We start from the raw sequence: 16,655 nt of genomic DNA, 5'->3' as shown, positions 1-16,655 counted from the left end.
CATCATCGATTACAATGGGGTGCCCCACCACACTATTTGTGGAGCATGCGCTATTTGCAATATTGAATAAGCCTAAGTCCACACTAACCACACAGAGGGCGTCAGGTTATGAGATCCTCTTATCTAGACCCGAGTTGTCAATTGTCAGATGCAGTACAGTTAACCCAGTCAGATTTATAGCGGAAGTTATTGAGGAAGGTGATTATGCTCACGATTGCACACAGACTATTGAAACGTACACATGCACTAGAAAAGTTGAGGAGGATGCACTTAGAGGTGGGGAGATTTTGTACATTGATGGTTCGTCAACAATCGACCAAAGTGATGGGATAAGGAGAACTGGGGCAGCAGTTGTAAAAATGACAGAAGATTTGATGTATGTCCCGGTGAAATGTGTGCAGTTACCATGGAATTATTCGGCTCAAGCAGCAGAATTGGTTGCGCTGATTTTGGCATTGAAGGAAAGTGTTGACAAAAGAGTTACCAAATATTCTGATAGCGCATATGTCACATCAACCGTCCACTCGGGGCTGATAAAATGGCAGAGAAGAGGGTTTAGAAGAGCTGATGGAACCCCAGTGCAACATGCTCTCATACTATCAGAATTAATTGAAGTAATTAATGACCCCCAAGAGATAGCTTTGGTTAAATGCTCGGCACACACTAATGGAGAAGACCATATCTCGAAAGGGAATGAAACAGCAGACACACATGCCAAGCATGCGGCATACTTTGGAGAAATATGGAACCCCCCAGAATCAGAGAGAGGGAGAGGGAGGGGAATGGCAAAACAGATGATGATGAAAGAAGGGTACACTCATATGCCTGCAACACAGATAATGGAATTACAGGCAGCCGCACCAATGACAGAAAAGGAACTATGGGTAAAAAGAGGATGTACGATGTCCCCAACAGACGCACTGTGGCATCAAAATAACACTGGAAAAGTGGTCATGCCATTGGCACTGTTGAACACCGCCCTGGCCTAGCTTCATCATCCAGCACACACAGGAAAGGTAGTGATTGCAGCACGAATTAGGGAAGATTGGTTCTGCCCCGAGTTAAATTCTCACGTCACCAGTTTCATCAGCAACTGCCTCACGTGCCAACAGTTTACGGCCGGTCACACGCTGCAAGTGATGAAAGGTACTATACCCCAGCCTGAGGGACCCTTCCTATATCTTCATATTGACTATGTTGATATGATCAATGTATGTCAAGGACATAGGTATATGATTGTAGTGGTATGTCCAGGTGGATCGAGGCCGAACCCTGCTCACACGCGGATGCGTCCAGAGCAGCTAAATTTTTAGTGAGAGAGGTCTTCCCTAGGTGGGGTGTTTGCGAAGTGCTGCGGTCGGATAACGGCCCACACTTTGCTAATGAAATGTTTCAACACATCACATCCTTGCTGGGTATTAAACATACATTTGCATGTGCATACCACCCGCAGGCCAACAGTCTATGTGAATGCCTGAACGGCCTATTGAAAGAAGAGATCGCAAAAATCCAGCAGACAACTAAGAAGAGCTGGTTGTATTGCCTTCCGCTGGCTCTGTTTGAGCTAAGGAATAGGCCAGGCTCTGATCACCACCTCACCCCCCACGAGGTGGTGACAAGACGTCAAATGCACCTTCCTCTAATGCCAACATCAAGAGCATTCACGGACTATGAAAACACTGCAACTGTTCTTGGTGACGAAATGTATCAATATGTGTCTTCTTTCATTACTAGTGTCGCCTTTGTATTTCAACAGCTCGAGCGCATGCAGGGCGGGTCGAAGAGTTCTCAACAAGAAGACACCAGCAAGGAACTGGGAAAGGAAGGACTATGCACTATTGCTAAAGGTGACCATGTGCTACTCCGCAACTTTAATAGAAAGTGGAACAGCCCACGCTTTACCGGCCCTCATTTGGTAGAAGAGGTAGCTACCAGAGCAGTGAAATTGCAGGATAAGCTCACCTGGAATCACCTACACGACGTAAAGATATACAAACTCCAGACCCGCCCTAGCATTAACGACAGGACCATTGGAAGAACAACGACATCAACAGCATCGGCTACAGAGAAGGATACATCGACCACAGCTGAGGACAATAGTGTAACCACACTTGATCACCCCCCATATTCCCCAGACGCAACCACTACCATAGACATTGGACGCTTGCCCACAGCCCATCCCATGGTCACAAGATCACAAAGTGAACAAACTTCTGTCCAATCGAGCCCCAGCCCCCTCCCCTCCAAGGCCACCACTGATTGAAGGACGTTGTATAACAAACTTGGATATTGCACACATATCAAACACTTGTATGTTTTCTCTATTTTTTTTTTCTCTCGCACATGCAGGTACCGTATATAATTGTACTGTTTAGAAAATAAAGTAACTAACAGTGTGCTCTGCCCAAGAGTAGATGCTGCCCACGGATGATAACACCCCTGAAGCCCTATCACACCAATTTGTATATCATAGAAGAAGGCCAAAGTACCTAAAAAGAAGAAGGGTAGGCGAATATTACACCGCATTTGTTTTGGCCATAGAGCAATCATTTCCCCATCTTCACAAGCAATTACCGGCTCTAAGAGATAGATCACTAAGATTAGCGTGGGAACAGCTCTTCGCCTGGGCACTGAACGATTACTTGGTAGGGAGAGCTTAATAACAACGACTAACAATAATAACAAGCATATTGAGGATTTTCAGGCGGGCACCTTTAACTTCGCAAAAATAAGCTGCTGGACTGCAGCAAGGTAAGAGCAAAATGCCAGTGAGACTAGCTCTTGTAATAAAAATGATAGGAGTATTGGTCATCACTGGTCTGTTGGCTGCCTCTGTATGGCAGAAAAGTTATGCTATCAATATTATGGCTGCACCCAAAACTAACATGCCCCCTCCCACGGCTGCAACAGGTATGACGTCAGGTGGTACTAGCAACCCTAAGGATAAAGGAAGTAGAGTTAAACACAGCACATATACTGATAACAAAGGTATCGATAATTACATAACAGATTCAGCACACGTCTCAAACTACATGTGGTACCAGCACATGACCCAAATTGGTAAGCAGACAACAGAAGTTAGCTGTTATGTGTGCTCATTGATCCCATACACCATGAGCGCTTCAAGGACATTCGTCGCCACAGAAATACAGGAAAAGACAGCGCGGTGTATAGTATATCTGGCACTATTTCAAACAAGAGGACGATTTCAAGGAACGGTGGTGAGAATGCAGTGGGAGACAAGAGATACATACCCATACGAAAACAATTTCCTCTAGTCATATTTGAGTTACCATAAGAGCAGCTTACATGCTGAGGCATTCAGATACATGACGAATGGCCCTGATAAGGGAGAAACGAAGAAGGTAATGCTACAATACCTGCCATGTGATTGTTACGCCACTGAAGTTCCTGGTATACAGGGATGTTGGGAAAGGCCACTGACAACAATAACAGGGAAGGTATACATGAACAATGAATGGGAAATAGGAGTGGTTGGTAGCAACATGATAACCAGAGAAAATATGACCACCATACAGGAACACAATGACAGATGCTGGATGACATGGGGCAAATATGTACCCATGCTGACATGGATGGAGAAGGATGAAGACTCAATAAGCATACTACCGCTGACCACACCCAAGTTATGCTACCAACACAGAGGAGATGTAGAGGTGGGATTTAACACCAACTGTGGAAGCGTGTTAGAACTACCAGAGGGGGGTGCTGGAACGGCAGTAATAATGGATCACTATTGGGCCTGCGGAGATAAGGCATACCACACCTTGCCTCCATTGTGGAATGGTATATGCACAATGGTACACATCAATGTACCATCACTAGTGGTGCCCAAAAACACGTGAACATGGCCAATTTCCCCAAAATGGATGAAGGAAACAAGAGGAAGAGGAGATCCGTACAATCACAAGAGGGAGAGAACAACAACAATAACATCCTAACAAGAATAAAGAGACAAGGAGAACCCCTGACAGGAAACTACCTGTGGGGAAGGTCGGAAACAGCACTCACTTCCATACCACCAGAACATAGATTATTCAGCAGGGCTGCAATGTTCTTCTCGTCAATAATACACCCAGGACTACAAGCATATGCGAATGCGAAATGGCTCCAGATCACCCGATGGGAACTAATGATGACGATTAATTCAACTGTAAACGGATTCAATGCCATAAAAGAGGAGCTGCGAGGGGTAAGAATGGTAGCACTGCAGAACAGATATGTACTGGATCTTCTCACAGCAATGGAAGGAGGAGTTTGTGCAAAAATAGGACAATCATGCTGCACATTTATTTCTGCTAACGATGCAGATAATGGAACACTTACTGAAGCAGTATCACAACTGGCCCAGATGCACTCCAAAATGATGGAAGAAAGTAAAGGAGTAAAGAAGGATAATAGCTGGTTTTCATTGTTATAGTCATGGATGCCATCATGGATGTCAGACGGGCTGAAGATAATAGTTGGATGCATAATACTGGCTGCAGCAGTGTTGATTGTAATAAGGTTCTGGAAGGCCAGGAAGGCACGCACTACAGACGAAATGATTGAAATGGTTGGCATGCACCCCTTGATGCCAACTGATGATGACCAGCACACCGACGTGATAATAAAGGAAAGAGAGAAACTGCACAAACAGATCATCACCAATCACTTAGACCCGCCATCTGTAAAGCTGGAGAACCCAAGGAACCCGAGGAGCTATGTTGGAAGATGGGTATACTGCAAACCGGGAGGGAGCTGTGCTTATATGTACTGGTCATTTGAAGACCATGTCAACCACTATGGACACTTGGGCGGAATAACTAAAATATGGAGAGTAAGAGGAGATAAAGAAAAGGATATGTTTGTGGTCGACAAGTCGACCAGAGGGGGGACTGAAGTGGGAGAATGGGAGAAAAAGCTCCCCCCAATCTCCTCGCGGCCATGGCCTAGAGGATCGCGGCCCAGGCATCCACCACGAGATGAGTTTGCCTATCACCCAGATGACAAAATACCCTGGTTCAAGAACATATGGATATGCCCACCAGCCTGTCCCACTCAAGCCGACACCTGCGGCATGGATGAACTCGACTAAGACATTAACAATGAGCACCCACATCGTTAGAGATGCCACAACGACCTAGCCAACTGCCAAGAACACATGTGCCACCATGCACACTGGTCACTCACGCACCAGCCTACACGAAGAATGTATTCAGTGCTACGACGTAGATGACGGATACACCCACTGACGTGCATCTTTATTATTTTTAAACATATGCCCTTTATAGTAATGCAGAAACGCAAGACGCCTGAAGCACTCGTGTATACGCTTGCTGACGCTTCTCCCGCCTCTCGCATCATGATGAGAATATAATAAAGACGTAATATTGATTATAAGGCCATGTCAAACCGCAACAGAGGTGCCGTGCATTATACATCCCCACCCATGAACCAGGCCCAAGTAGGCCGCAAGCAAGAACCGCCATGGACACTGCATGAGCGAGAGTACAAGTGCTGATCACGCAGAACGAGCCCAGCGGGAGCTCATAGCCAAGGGCGCGATTTTGCAAATCATATGCTACCAGCCGGTGCCAAGGTCACACCTGTAAGCAAAGCCAAGCACACAGAAGCAAAATACAACTTTAAATGTGCAGAATTCTGCCCCAGCTACGGTCTCTCCACACGTGACCAAGCCGACCTGACAAGGTGCCAGACCCACGAGGATGAAGTCGCCTGGGACCCACGTCTGGGACACAGGTTGCAACAGTGAAATGACAAGATGGACACCTACGGCGATGGGAATGGCCTGCTCTCAGGCCTATGAGCAAACCCGCACATTGTCTGCAGAAACACATAGTTACACATTGTCGCTAGAGACAGGTACACCACGAGCTGGGAACGACGATGGTCCCATCCTTGGGGGCACGCGGGAGGACCAATCAGAACATGAGGGGACTCATCACTGACGCCACTAACATTAGCCAATCATTAGGGGTCTTCGTGTAACAATTTTCAAGTATCTAATAGAAGGGACAGCCCAAGCATACCACCTGACTCATCCTTAACCACTAATATTGCTTACTATATGTATACTATACTAACCCTACCACTCGAGGAACCAATCCGAAGTGGCAATAGGTTTTTTCGCTAACTTTCCCAGGTGACGCAAGTAATGTGTCATACTGCGGTAAAAAGGGCCTGCGATCCCCACCAATTTTGAGAGTCTGGACGGACGCGTGCGATCCTAGACCCATCCCTGCCGTTTTAATAAACAGCAGAAACGCCTTGCTCCTTGTGTGTGTCTCATACTCATTTTCGGGAAACACAGGAGGAGTTGGGGCCTCCCAGCCCGGAGGTCCGCGGACGGCTCAGCCGACCCCGGGATAACCACCCCGACATCCCAAATAGAATTAGTTTTGTGTCCCGTTCACCATCCACACATTGGGCCTCATTACGAGGTTGGCGGTAAGGGGTTAATGGCAATGGTAAGGGTGCCGTTGCCGTTAACCCCTTACCGCTGCATTATGAGGTCCCTTAGCGGGAGCCGCTAAGGGACCAGGGAGCTAATAACAGGCACGCTATTAGCAGGCCCGATATTAGCTCCTTCCCCATTCCCATTGAGCCCTATGGGGGCTCAAATGGGAATGGGGAATGGTTCTCAGGATGGGGATTTACCGGGTCCTCCAAGGTTGGAATACTCGGTAAGTACCCATTCCGCGAACCCAGACCCGGTATGCGGTAAGGGGGTAGCCATGGTGCTAGTAGCTTGGGCCTCTAAGCATTGAAACCTGTGCATGTCTCTGGATTCCTCTCTTTGTGACCTGGGCCGGTAATTATTAAACTCACCCTGATTAGGCCTGTTCTGGTATCTCTCAGGAGATTGATTTCTATTTGTGTTACCTCTGAATTCATTCATATGACACAGGAAGTGGAGAATGCGGAGTGACCATCCTTTGACAATAGTCGACTGATGGTGATGATTGGTTATATATTTTGTCTTTCATTTGGTGGGAATTACCCCCTATTCTGGTTTCCATTTTCAATGAATCTATCCACATGTCTTGGTCTTCCCTGGTGGCCATATACCATTGTATTAGGGTCAAATCTACCCTGGGGCCCTAGTGTCTGGTATGGGCCATTGTACATTTGATTTTGTTTGTTATTTAGGCCTGGCATATCGTGGCGAAATCCCACTCTGGGAGAATTACCCAGATATCTAGGGCTAATGTAAGAATCCCTATTGCTGTGATCAATGGATTGGAACATAAGAGTTTGGGGTGATGTCCTAAGTGGAGGGACACCCCTTTGTCTAGATGTCATGTTGTTTCTTGCCTGATTGTGGACTGATTCCAGCAGCATCTTTATAGATTTTACCTCCAGACTTTGGTTTTGTCTCCTTATTCTTGGGCCCTCCTCTCTCAGACCAAATATCACATCATACAGTTTGGTCCCCTGTTCTATTATCCATCCTAGTGTTTTTTCCCTGTAAAATTCACAAATTAACTGGGATACAATTTCTTTTTGGAGTCCATAGAAGTATGCAGACTTAAATTCTACAGAGTTAGGATTAAAGGCCACATGAAAGCATGAAAATGCTTTTTTCAAATTTTGAAGGTATTGGTGAGTTGACATTTCTGGCTTTGCCATCATAGTATACGCTCCTTTTTTGGCATCCTGTATGGACTGGTAAGGTGAGAATTGATGTCTAACCTCTTTCTCAAAGTCCGCCCATGACAAATGTTCCTGTTCATTGAGACCACGAATGACACTAGCAGATGCTGCATCTAGGGTTAGGTGAAAGTACTGTCTATATTGTTCCCTAGGAATCTGGAGGGCTTTCAATATATCGTGAATGATCTCTAAATGGTCTTCCATTCAACAATAGCCTCACTTTTTGAATGGTCTCATTAAAGTCTTAAAGGATTTCATAACATTTATGGGACTCTACATTGTGCATTGTGGTGTGTGTCATGTTGTCACTCATTCCTGTTTTCTTGTGGGCAAGAATACGTGTGGATATTTGCAGGTGATTCAGACCCCACCATTGGGTTATAACCAGGTCTGGCCAAAAGGACAGCTGTTGGTACATTGTTTCCTTGGCCATAGCTGTGATTGAGTTCAGCTCCATTGTATGTGGCACCCTGTTGCTTTTCCTGATATCTGAGATTAAATATTTGCTCTTCTAGTTCTTGCACACTCCATGAAGCTGTTCTGCCTCATGACAGAGATCAGAATTCTCATCCCTGACTTTATTGATTATTGCTTGCAATTCATTGATTTGTGCCTGATACTGATTAAGTGCTTTGGTCTTTTTGTCATTTTCTTCCAGTAATTTAAATATCTCCTGTTCCATAGCATGGCATTTTTTTTATCTTTCTCCCTGCCATCTTCTCTAAAGGCTTCTATTTCTGAAAAGTCTTTGTCTTGTCTTATTTCATCTAAAATTGCTTTTAAGTGGGTTAATTCTTGCTGACTCTCATTAAAATATCTTGCATTCATTTATAAGATTTAAATCTACTAATGGAAACACTTCTGTTAAAAATGGTTAGTAAAGCCATAAGGGCACAGGTCAGGAGGCTTTTATTTGAACAGGAGTTGAAATAAAATTACCAACAGACACATCCACTCACACCAGCCAAATCCAGATTATTTAATTATTTGTGTTTCTTTTAACAGCTTCCAGCACTCTAGCATGGAGAGGAGGGTGTACTGATGCTTCTATACGATACTTTTGTGAGGAATTGACCATCTGCACTTGGTGTGTGCACTCGCCTGTGCTTTTTTGATTTTTGGAAAATGAAAATGAATGATGGGAGATCAACCTGCGAAAATGTGTGAGGCCATTCCGCACACATTTTCTCTGCTCACCGCACGAAAGGACTACTACGGGAGGACACAGCCTACATGTGCCATCCTGCCCTGTCATGTTCAGATGGAATGTGACAGCCACGGGTACATCAGTGCATCTCAAGAAGGGGGAAGGCACACCTTCCTCTGGCCATGGGCAGCCTAATTAAAATATCAAAACCTCCATGGATCTGCTTTCCAATTGTTTAGGTCTGCTGGTGGCAGTGCATGCTAATGAGAGATAATTGAGCCAAGCCTGTTGAAGAGGCTTGGTTGCCGAACAGACAACAGGAAAGCAGGGCTCAAACCCTTTGGTATGCAATGCATCAACTTGAAGCTAGTTCCTATCCCTATGTATGAATGGCAGTGAATGCCATGTCTGGGTCCATCAGTTACCGTAGGTACCTCTGCAGTGTGGACACCTTTCAGAGGGGAGAAGTATGTGAGTTGAGGGCGACAGGAAGTCTGCTTTTGGCACAAACCTCAAGGGAGACCTGCGCTTTAATCAAGAGTCACAGAGGGCTCTGTTAACCAGAGAGACACTTTGATCTACAACAGACAGGAAGATGAGTGGGATTTAGGCATATGTTGTCACCCCTTACCTTTCTTGTTGCAGAGCACTCTGATCCTGACCTCATGCATAACAGAATATTGTGGTGGGGATCCAGGATTGGTTCATTAAGGTAGGCTTAGCCTGCACCAATCACTGGTGGCAATTTGGCTTTAAAAGAGGGCTGAACTCCTCAATTCGCAGATCGTCTGATGACATTGAAAGGAGTAAGAAGAAGGACTCACTTGCACCCAGGCGGAAGGTACAATCTACCTTACATCTTCCTCCAGTGAAGGAAGGCCAGGAGTTCCAAGAGGGAAGCAAGACCTCTCCCCTAAATATCATCTAGGGAACAGAAGGAGATAATGGACTCAGAAGACTCATCCAGCAGTTACAGAACCGGTATCCAGCGTGCCCTGCTAGGTTCTGCCAGCAAGCTTCCTCTTTGGGATGTGCTCGAGAGTATCTGAACCATGGACAAGGCCGTTGCCTGCAAACACTCTCCTAAGATTTGGACCGTCTGCCTTGAAACGACGACACAAGCCATGCAAAGAAGCTCAGAGGAATGCCCCATCAAGCATCAACCAGCGTTCATCTTTGAAGGACATTTTCGAGACCATCAAGTCTTCCAATTCCAATCGGCTGCTCTGCTGACTGTTGTCACACCGCAGTCACAGAGCCGTCTGAGACACCTCGACCAGTGATCCCGATCCGCCAACCAGCACAGAGACAATGATTCTTGGCCCGAGCCACCGTGTAGGCCAGCCTGCAGTCGTTCATCCAGCCTCGCTTGCCGAACTGCCTGCCGTCTGATAACCGCAACTGTCTCCTGCCTCAAACTCTGTCTTAGGAGATGCCAAGCACCCTGGAACTGCCTCGACGCTGTCGAGCATCAGGAACTTCTTAAGCACTCGGTACATTGTGGCTCTACCCACTTGGTCATTCTCCGAAGGCCCCTAGAGACACTTACGACCCTTTGCCCGTTGTTGCTGAAACCAAATAACCTTGAACAGTAAGACTGATTACTTTACCAACTACCTTCCTGTCAGTATCCAGTGTGCATTACTTTCCTGCAGAACTGTCTGTTGTAGTAATAATAAAGTAGTTATTTTTAATACTACCTTGACTGGACAGTCCCTTTTATCATTGGGTAATAATTGCATTTTCGCTGTGTTGCAACTAACCAACGTTCCACGACCATGCAGAGATAAGCCTGCCGTTCCATCCACCATACCAAAATTGGACAAGGAGGTTTAGAATTCACTTGTATTCCAATCTCTTTGGATCTTTTCTTGTGCACTAGAGATGTGAGGCTGATTTATAGTTTAGAAACCGATATTCATCCATGGACCACTGATGCCCTGGAAGTTGATTCATCACAGCTTTCCCTAATACTCTCATTACCTCATTTCCTTTCTCCTGGCTTCATAACACACGTGCATGCGCGTGCATACAACATCCCTATTATTATTGAAGATTCAGATGAAAATCCATTACACAATTCATATACACCTAAACCATGTAAATATATACATCCACTGTCAAAAACATGCTATAAAAACTATAAGGAGAATTCAACTTCAAATAACATAATGAAAAATAATACCCAAGCATACTCCAATATCTTATAAAATACAACAGGTCCCAGCACATCTCATCTCATGACTGTGCATTGCTCGTCCCACTGGTGTCCCATAGGCGCAACATTCAAATGCCCACTATTCCCTAAATCCTATGCAGAGGGTCAAAGATCCCGTCGAGATTCATAAAGTAGTTGCAGAACCATAAACGTTGCTGCTCTGTAGCACATACTAAACTATGTCCACTTAGCAGCAAACCTTCTTACATCTCAACATTGAGGCCCAGCTGAAATATTTAATCCCGCCGAAAGTTACATATGGGGTGCTAGTAGGTCTTCACAGGAGGCTTCTGCTGTTGATTGGGTGATTCAGTTATGCAGCCTCGATCTCAACCATTATTTCCTCATCTTTGGGTACTTTGAGTTAATAAAGAGGTGATGTACAAGATCCTGGTTCATGCTCACGAAATGAGGACAGAATCCTCCAGCACCCCGTTTCCAGTGTGAAATAAAGGTAGAAAGGGGGAAAGGTGCTAAGGCTCAGCTGGAAAAAAATGCACCTACTTAATGATGGAGACAATGAAGTCTAAGCATCCTTTGACCCAGCAAGACAGTACGATAACCCGAGAGCACTAGGTCTACTATTCACAACCCAAACACCCAGGTACCAATCCTTAGAAACCTATTTGATTACCCCTTTGGACTCAATATTATTCAATTTCGGATGCTCTGACAGGTGAGCCAATTCCGGTTTCATATATATTGTTATCCCGTGCTTCAGCCATGGGAAAGACAGAGTGTGCGGGAGTATAAGTGTGTCCTCCAGCACTATTTTATACTTCACTAGACATTGTGAGCTCCATGTTGTAATCCCGGATACAGATTTTTAAATGTATATTATATCCAAAATGTAGTTCCAAGCAGAATGCAAGTGTGGGGTACTTATTGGTGGGATTACCCACTTCTTAAAAAAATAGACTCCCTCTATGCTCGAGTACAGGCAACTGAAAGGCTCTATAGATGTATACTCCATATGAAGCTGCTGCGGCTGCTTGCACCCTATAGAGCTCTTTTTCCAGCCTAATAGCCTTCTCACCAAACCACTTGGAGAAACATATCATTGCCCCATCTCTTCTAGCCAGAATCAGTGCATACTGCAAGATCTCTTCCCTCATTTTGGCATTGTTGTTAATCCTCATCATAGAATAGTCATTGATGTCAGCCCGTTCTACTTCTTCTCCCTTTCAAGCAAAGTAAGAATCAGGGCTGCTTTGTTTTCCACTGTTATGTATTTGTAATTCAATGACCTAGGATGTTCATTCTGTTATTTATTGTACCTTGTTGAAAATGAGAAATAAAGAGTTTAAAAAATAAAAATAAAAAAAAAACCGTCTCAGTTTATTCCATTTTTATAAATACAGAAAGCAGATCTGTATTTGTGTACAAATCAGTAAAAACTGAATGGAAGCCTTAACTATATTTTTTGTTGAGAAATAGATAACATGTCAGAATTTGATGTGTGACGAAACAGACATGCTGAACACTGTCAACTGAACTTAAGGTGTATTTTGTATAGTAAATAAAACCAGAATTGTAAAAAAAAAAAAAAAAGAATCGGCCTGATTTACAAAAACGTCTTATAATGGCATAAACCCTTTGGAAAACGCTTTGTAAATCAGGCTCTCAGAATGCAATGTGTCTGACATGACATACTTTGCTATCCCTACGTTGAAAATGAAGCCCTTCGAGGTTCAGATCGCCTTGAACAAATGGAGCTGGTGCGGAAGTCCCATAAGTGTTTTCAAGGTCAGGACCGGATTGACTGCAAACTGAAGACTACCTAAAGTCTTGTGTCTTTGTCCAAGCAAGAGACACCTGCCCGAATGTTTCCCATGCTATGGGATATATCATGAATATACAAGATGGAGAGTTGTGTGCTAAAATGCAACCCTGCCGTCCTGGGGAATGGTCCTGCCCTTTCGCATCGAGAGCCCATATACACTATTGGAAATGCTTCCAAGTACAAACACTTTAAACTTCAACTCGGAAGGAAGTGAAACATCTACCTGAACATCTAATTTTCAATGTGCAAACGGGCAAGTTTGGTAATTTTGTTAAATGTATATATGCTTAAGGTTAAATTGTATTTCAGGGGGTGTGGCTTAGCACTGACGAGGATAGCCGCCTAGTTCCCGGGCTCCTGCTCTGGTGGCCTTACATGTTTATGAAATCAGCGTCATTCATAAGCCTAAACTTATGAAAACAATGAGGTGAGTACCTGTTTCATCCCTGGTGGTCCGGTGTTTTCCCTGGCTAAATTTTGGCGAGGAGGCTCCATACAGCTGCTCCGTGGGCCATGGCCTCAGCAGAGTCATCTTGTAATAACAGTGCTGGACTTCAGGCCTTCTTATTGAATGAAGTCATATGGTGGGTTATTTATGCTTAATTTCAAGCATATAACGTGTTTTATGAGCCCTACCATTATTTTATAGATCAAGGGATCTGTGGCCTTATATTTAGAGATATTAGAAGACTATTTTTTAAAAAAGGCTTGCAAACCTGTGGCATCTCAACAAATACTATTCCATATAATACTGCATATTTGATATAGTAGGAAGCAGCTTCTTAAGCTATTCTTCTGTGGACTGATTTTCTAAAGTACCTCAAGCTGCTTGATCAAGCCTACAGAATAGGCACTAAGTCTTTGTCCACAGACGGACAAGCCAGGCCACGGCAGCTGCATCTCATATTTCAATCCAATATGGCATCACAAAAGGTAATATTAAAGATGCTCCTTCATCTCCATCCAACACCATTAAAAGGCAGAAAAGTGAGTCACCTATGCCGAAGGAAGAATCACTTGACCCAACCATGGCGGTTATCCTTACTGAAATTAGGTCCTAGCATCCATTTATGGAAGCTACAAATGCCAAATTGCAAATGCTTGACGACAAATGGTCTGCATTTGAAATAAGGATAACAGAAGTTGAAAGAAGAGTTAGTGATTCAGAAGATGTTGTAAGTAAAGTACAAATGCTTGAGAAAAAAACTGAAAATTTGGAAAAACTGTAATAGAAGAAATAACCTGCATGTTGTGGGTCTTCCTGAGGTCTTCCTGAGGGTATTGAGGGAGATAATGCAATTCTATTCCTCAATAATATGCTTACTAAGCTTCTGGATTTACCAATGTCGGCACAACATAATATCCAAAGAACCCACCGTGCGGGTCCAATCAAGTCGGCTTATGCCTCGAGTCATTCTTCCAGAACCCTCCTATTTGTATTACTAGACTACTCACATATTCTGCTTATCTAGGAAAAAGAAAAACTAACTAAGCAACTCTTCTGGAATGGCAAAAAGATCTTCATCACCCAGGATGTCTCTAACATCACAGCTGCCAGAAGAAAATACCTGCTGGCACTATGACCATCATTGAGGCAGTTGAATGCAAAATACAGTCTGGTTCATCCAGCTACACTTAAAGTGACCCATCATGGTCATACCACTGCCTTTCAAAACCCAAAGGACCTGAGACATTTCATCCAAAACCAAAAGAAGGAAGAAATGGACACGTCAAGACCTTCAATTTGATACATATCAAATTGTTATGATAAATTGGCTGTGTTAGATTTTTCTTGTTCTATCATCCACCGGAGTGGGATGGGGGCGTAGACCTCTTTTTATGGCGCTCCAACATCCCCTTTTCTTTTTGCTTAACATGGATTGGTGTGGCTGTATCCTGTTGGCCACAACTATTTTTGGTATCCTTTATCTTTATGGTTATATATCATCCATGTTGATTTTATTTTGTCTCCCCGTTTTCCACTTGTGCCTCCTCCATTCTGTTCTCTCAATGGGCCTCATTACGAGGTTGGTGGTAAGGGGTTAACAGCAGAGGTAAGAGTGCCGTTGCCGTTAACCCCTTACCACCCCATTACGAGGTCCCTTAGTGGGAGCCGCTAAGGGACCAGGGAGCTAATAACGGGCCCGCCCGTTATAAGCTCCATCCCCATTCCCATTGAGCCCTAAGGGGGCGCAAATGGGAATGGGGAATGGTTCTCAGAATGGGGATTTACCAGTCCTCCAAGGTTAGAATGACCCGCCAAGTCCCTATTCCAAGAACCCGGACCCGCAATGCGGTAAGGGGGTAGCCATGGTGTTAATAGCACCATGGCTACCTCCAACCTCGTAATGAGGCCCAATGTGTGCTTGTGAATTTAAATTCTCATGCAAGAAAGCTATCTATTAGGATATCTATATCTTTATATTGTAAATAGTGACTTTCAATGTTATTCATTGGAATGTTAAAGGACTTACATAACCCTGTTAAGAGACAGAAAATATGACCACACCGAAACAGAACTAAGCCATCTTTTGCCTGCATTCAGGAAACACACCTCACACAAGCAGAAGCTGCCAAACTCAAACGTCATTGGTTGGGTCATTTTTTTTCCAGCCAAGCTAATGGGAAAAAGAATGGAGTTATTACTTTGATGAAGAAAGGTTTCAACTGTAAGGTAATAGTGAATGAATCTGGTGACATTGGTAGATGGGTTTCAGTTAAAGAATTAGTTGACTCAATAGAATATACCATCTTAAATGTTTATGGTCCAACATCACCTGATCCCTCATTCTGGGTGCAACTTAACACTTATTTCGGTCCAGTCCTAATAACCTCATCATATATGGCGGAAAATAGAGTTTTTTCACATAAAGACATTATTAAGGTCTTCTCTAACTTTTACCAGGAGTTATACACATCTGAATCCCCTCCTAATGATACACATATTCATAAATGTTTTCATAAATGTTTCCATAATATACCCCATAATTCGTACCCTGAAGTTAATTTACTAACTCTGAATGCCCCTATTTCTTCTAGCGAAATCCACAAAGCAATAAGCGATCTTGAAAAAGGGAACACTCCAAGTCCTGGTGGTTTTTCTGCTGATTTTTTTGTGCACTTCAACAATCACTTGGTATCCAAACTTAGTGAGATTTTCTCTCATTTCATTCTAAATAATAAAGCGCTATGCTCTTTTTTGGAAGCCATGCTCATAGTTTTTCTTAAGTCCAACAAAGATCCTGAAATACCTTAAAGCCATAGACCTATATCCCTTATTAATACAGACTGCAACATTTTTGATAAAATCTTAGCCAATAGACTCCTATCCCTATTACCCAAGTTAATCAAACCAGGCCAAGTAGGCTATATCAAAGGCAGATTATCTTCCTCAAATATAAGACTATTTTTTAATATTCTTGATAAGATACTGGCTCCACAGATCCTTATGCTACAGTAGCTTTAGACATTGAAAAAGCCTTTGATCGGGTTGAAAGGAACTATATGTTTGAGGAACTGAAGTGGCATGGCTTTGAAACCCCCTTTCTCTCCATGATTGAAATACTCTATTCAAATCCTAAAACAGCTGTCTGTATTAATGGCCTAATGTCCGCATACTTCCCCCTATTTAGGGGCACTTGCCAAGGATGCCCCCTATGCTAACTACTTTTCATCTTAGCTCTAGAACCCTTCCTTGAAGGAATTAGACAAAATAAGTACATAAAAGGTATACCGTGTGGTGACACACAGATTAAACCTGCAGCATATGCAGATGTTGTGTTATTATTCCTCAAAGATACGGACAAGTCTTTGCCACATATACAAAACCT

This window comes from Ambystoma mexicanum, chromosome 1p (assembly GCF_040938575.1).
Source record: "Ambystoma mexicanum isolate Mex_15411 chromosome 1p, UKY_AmexF1_1, whole genome shotgun sequence".
Taxonomy (NCBI): Eukaryota; Metazoa; Chordata; class Amphibia; order Caudata; family Ambystomatidae; genus Ambystoma; species Ambystoma mexicanum.
Note: the sequence above shows the minus strand (reverse complement) of the source record.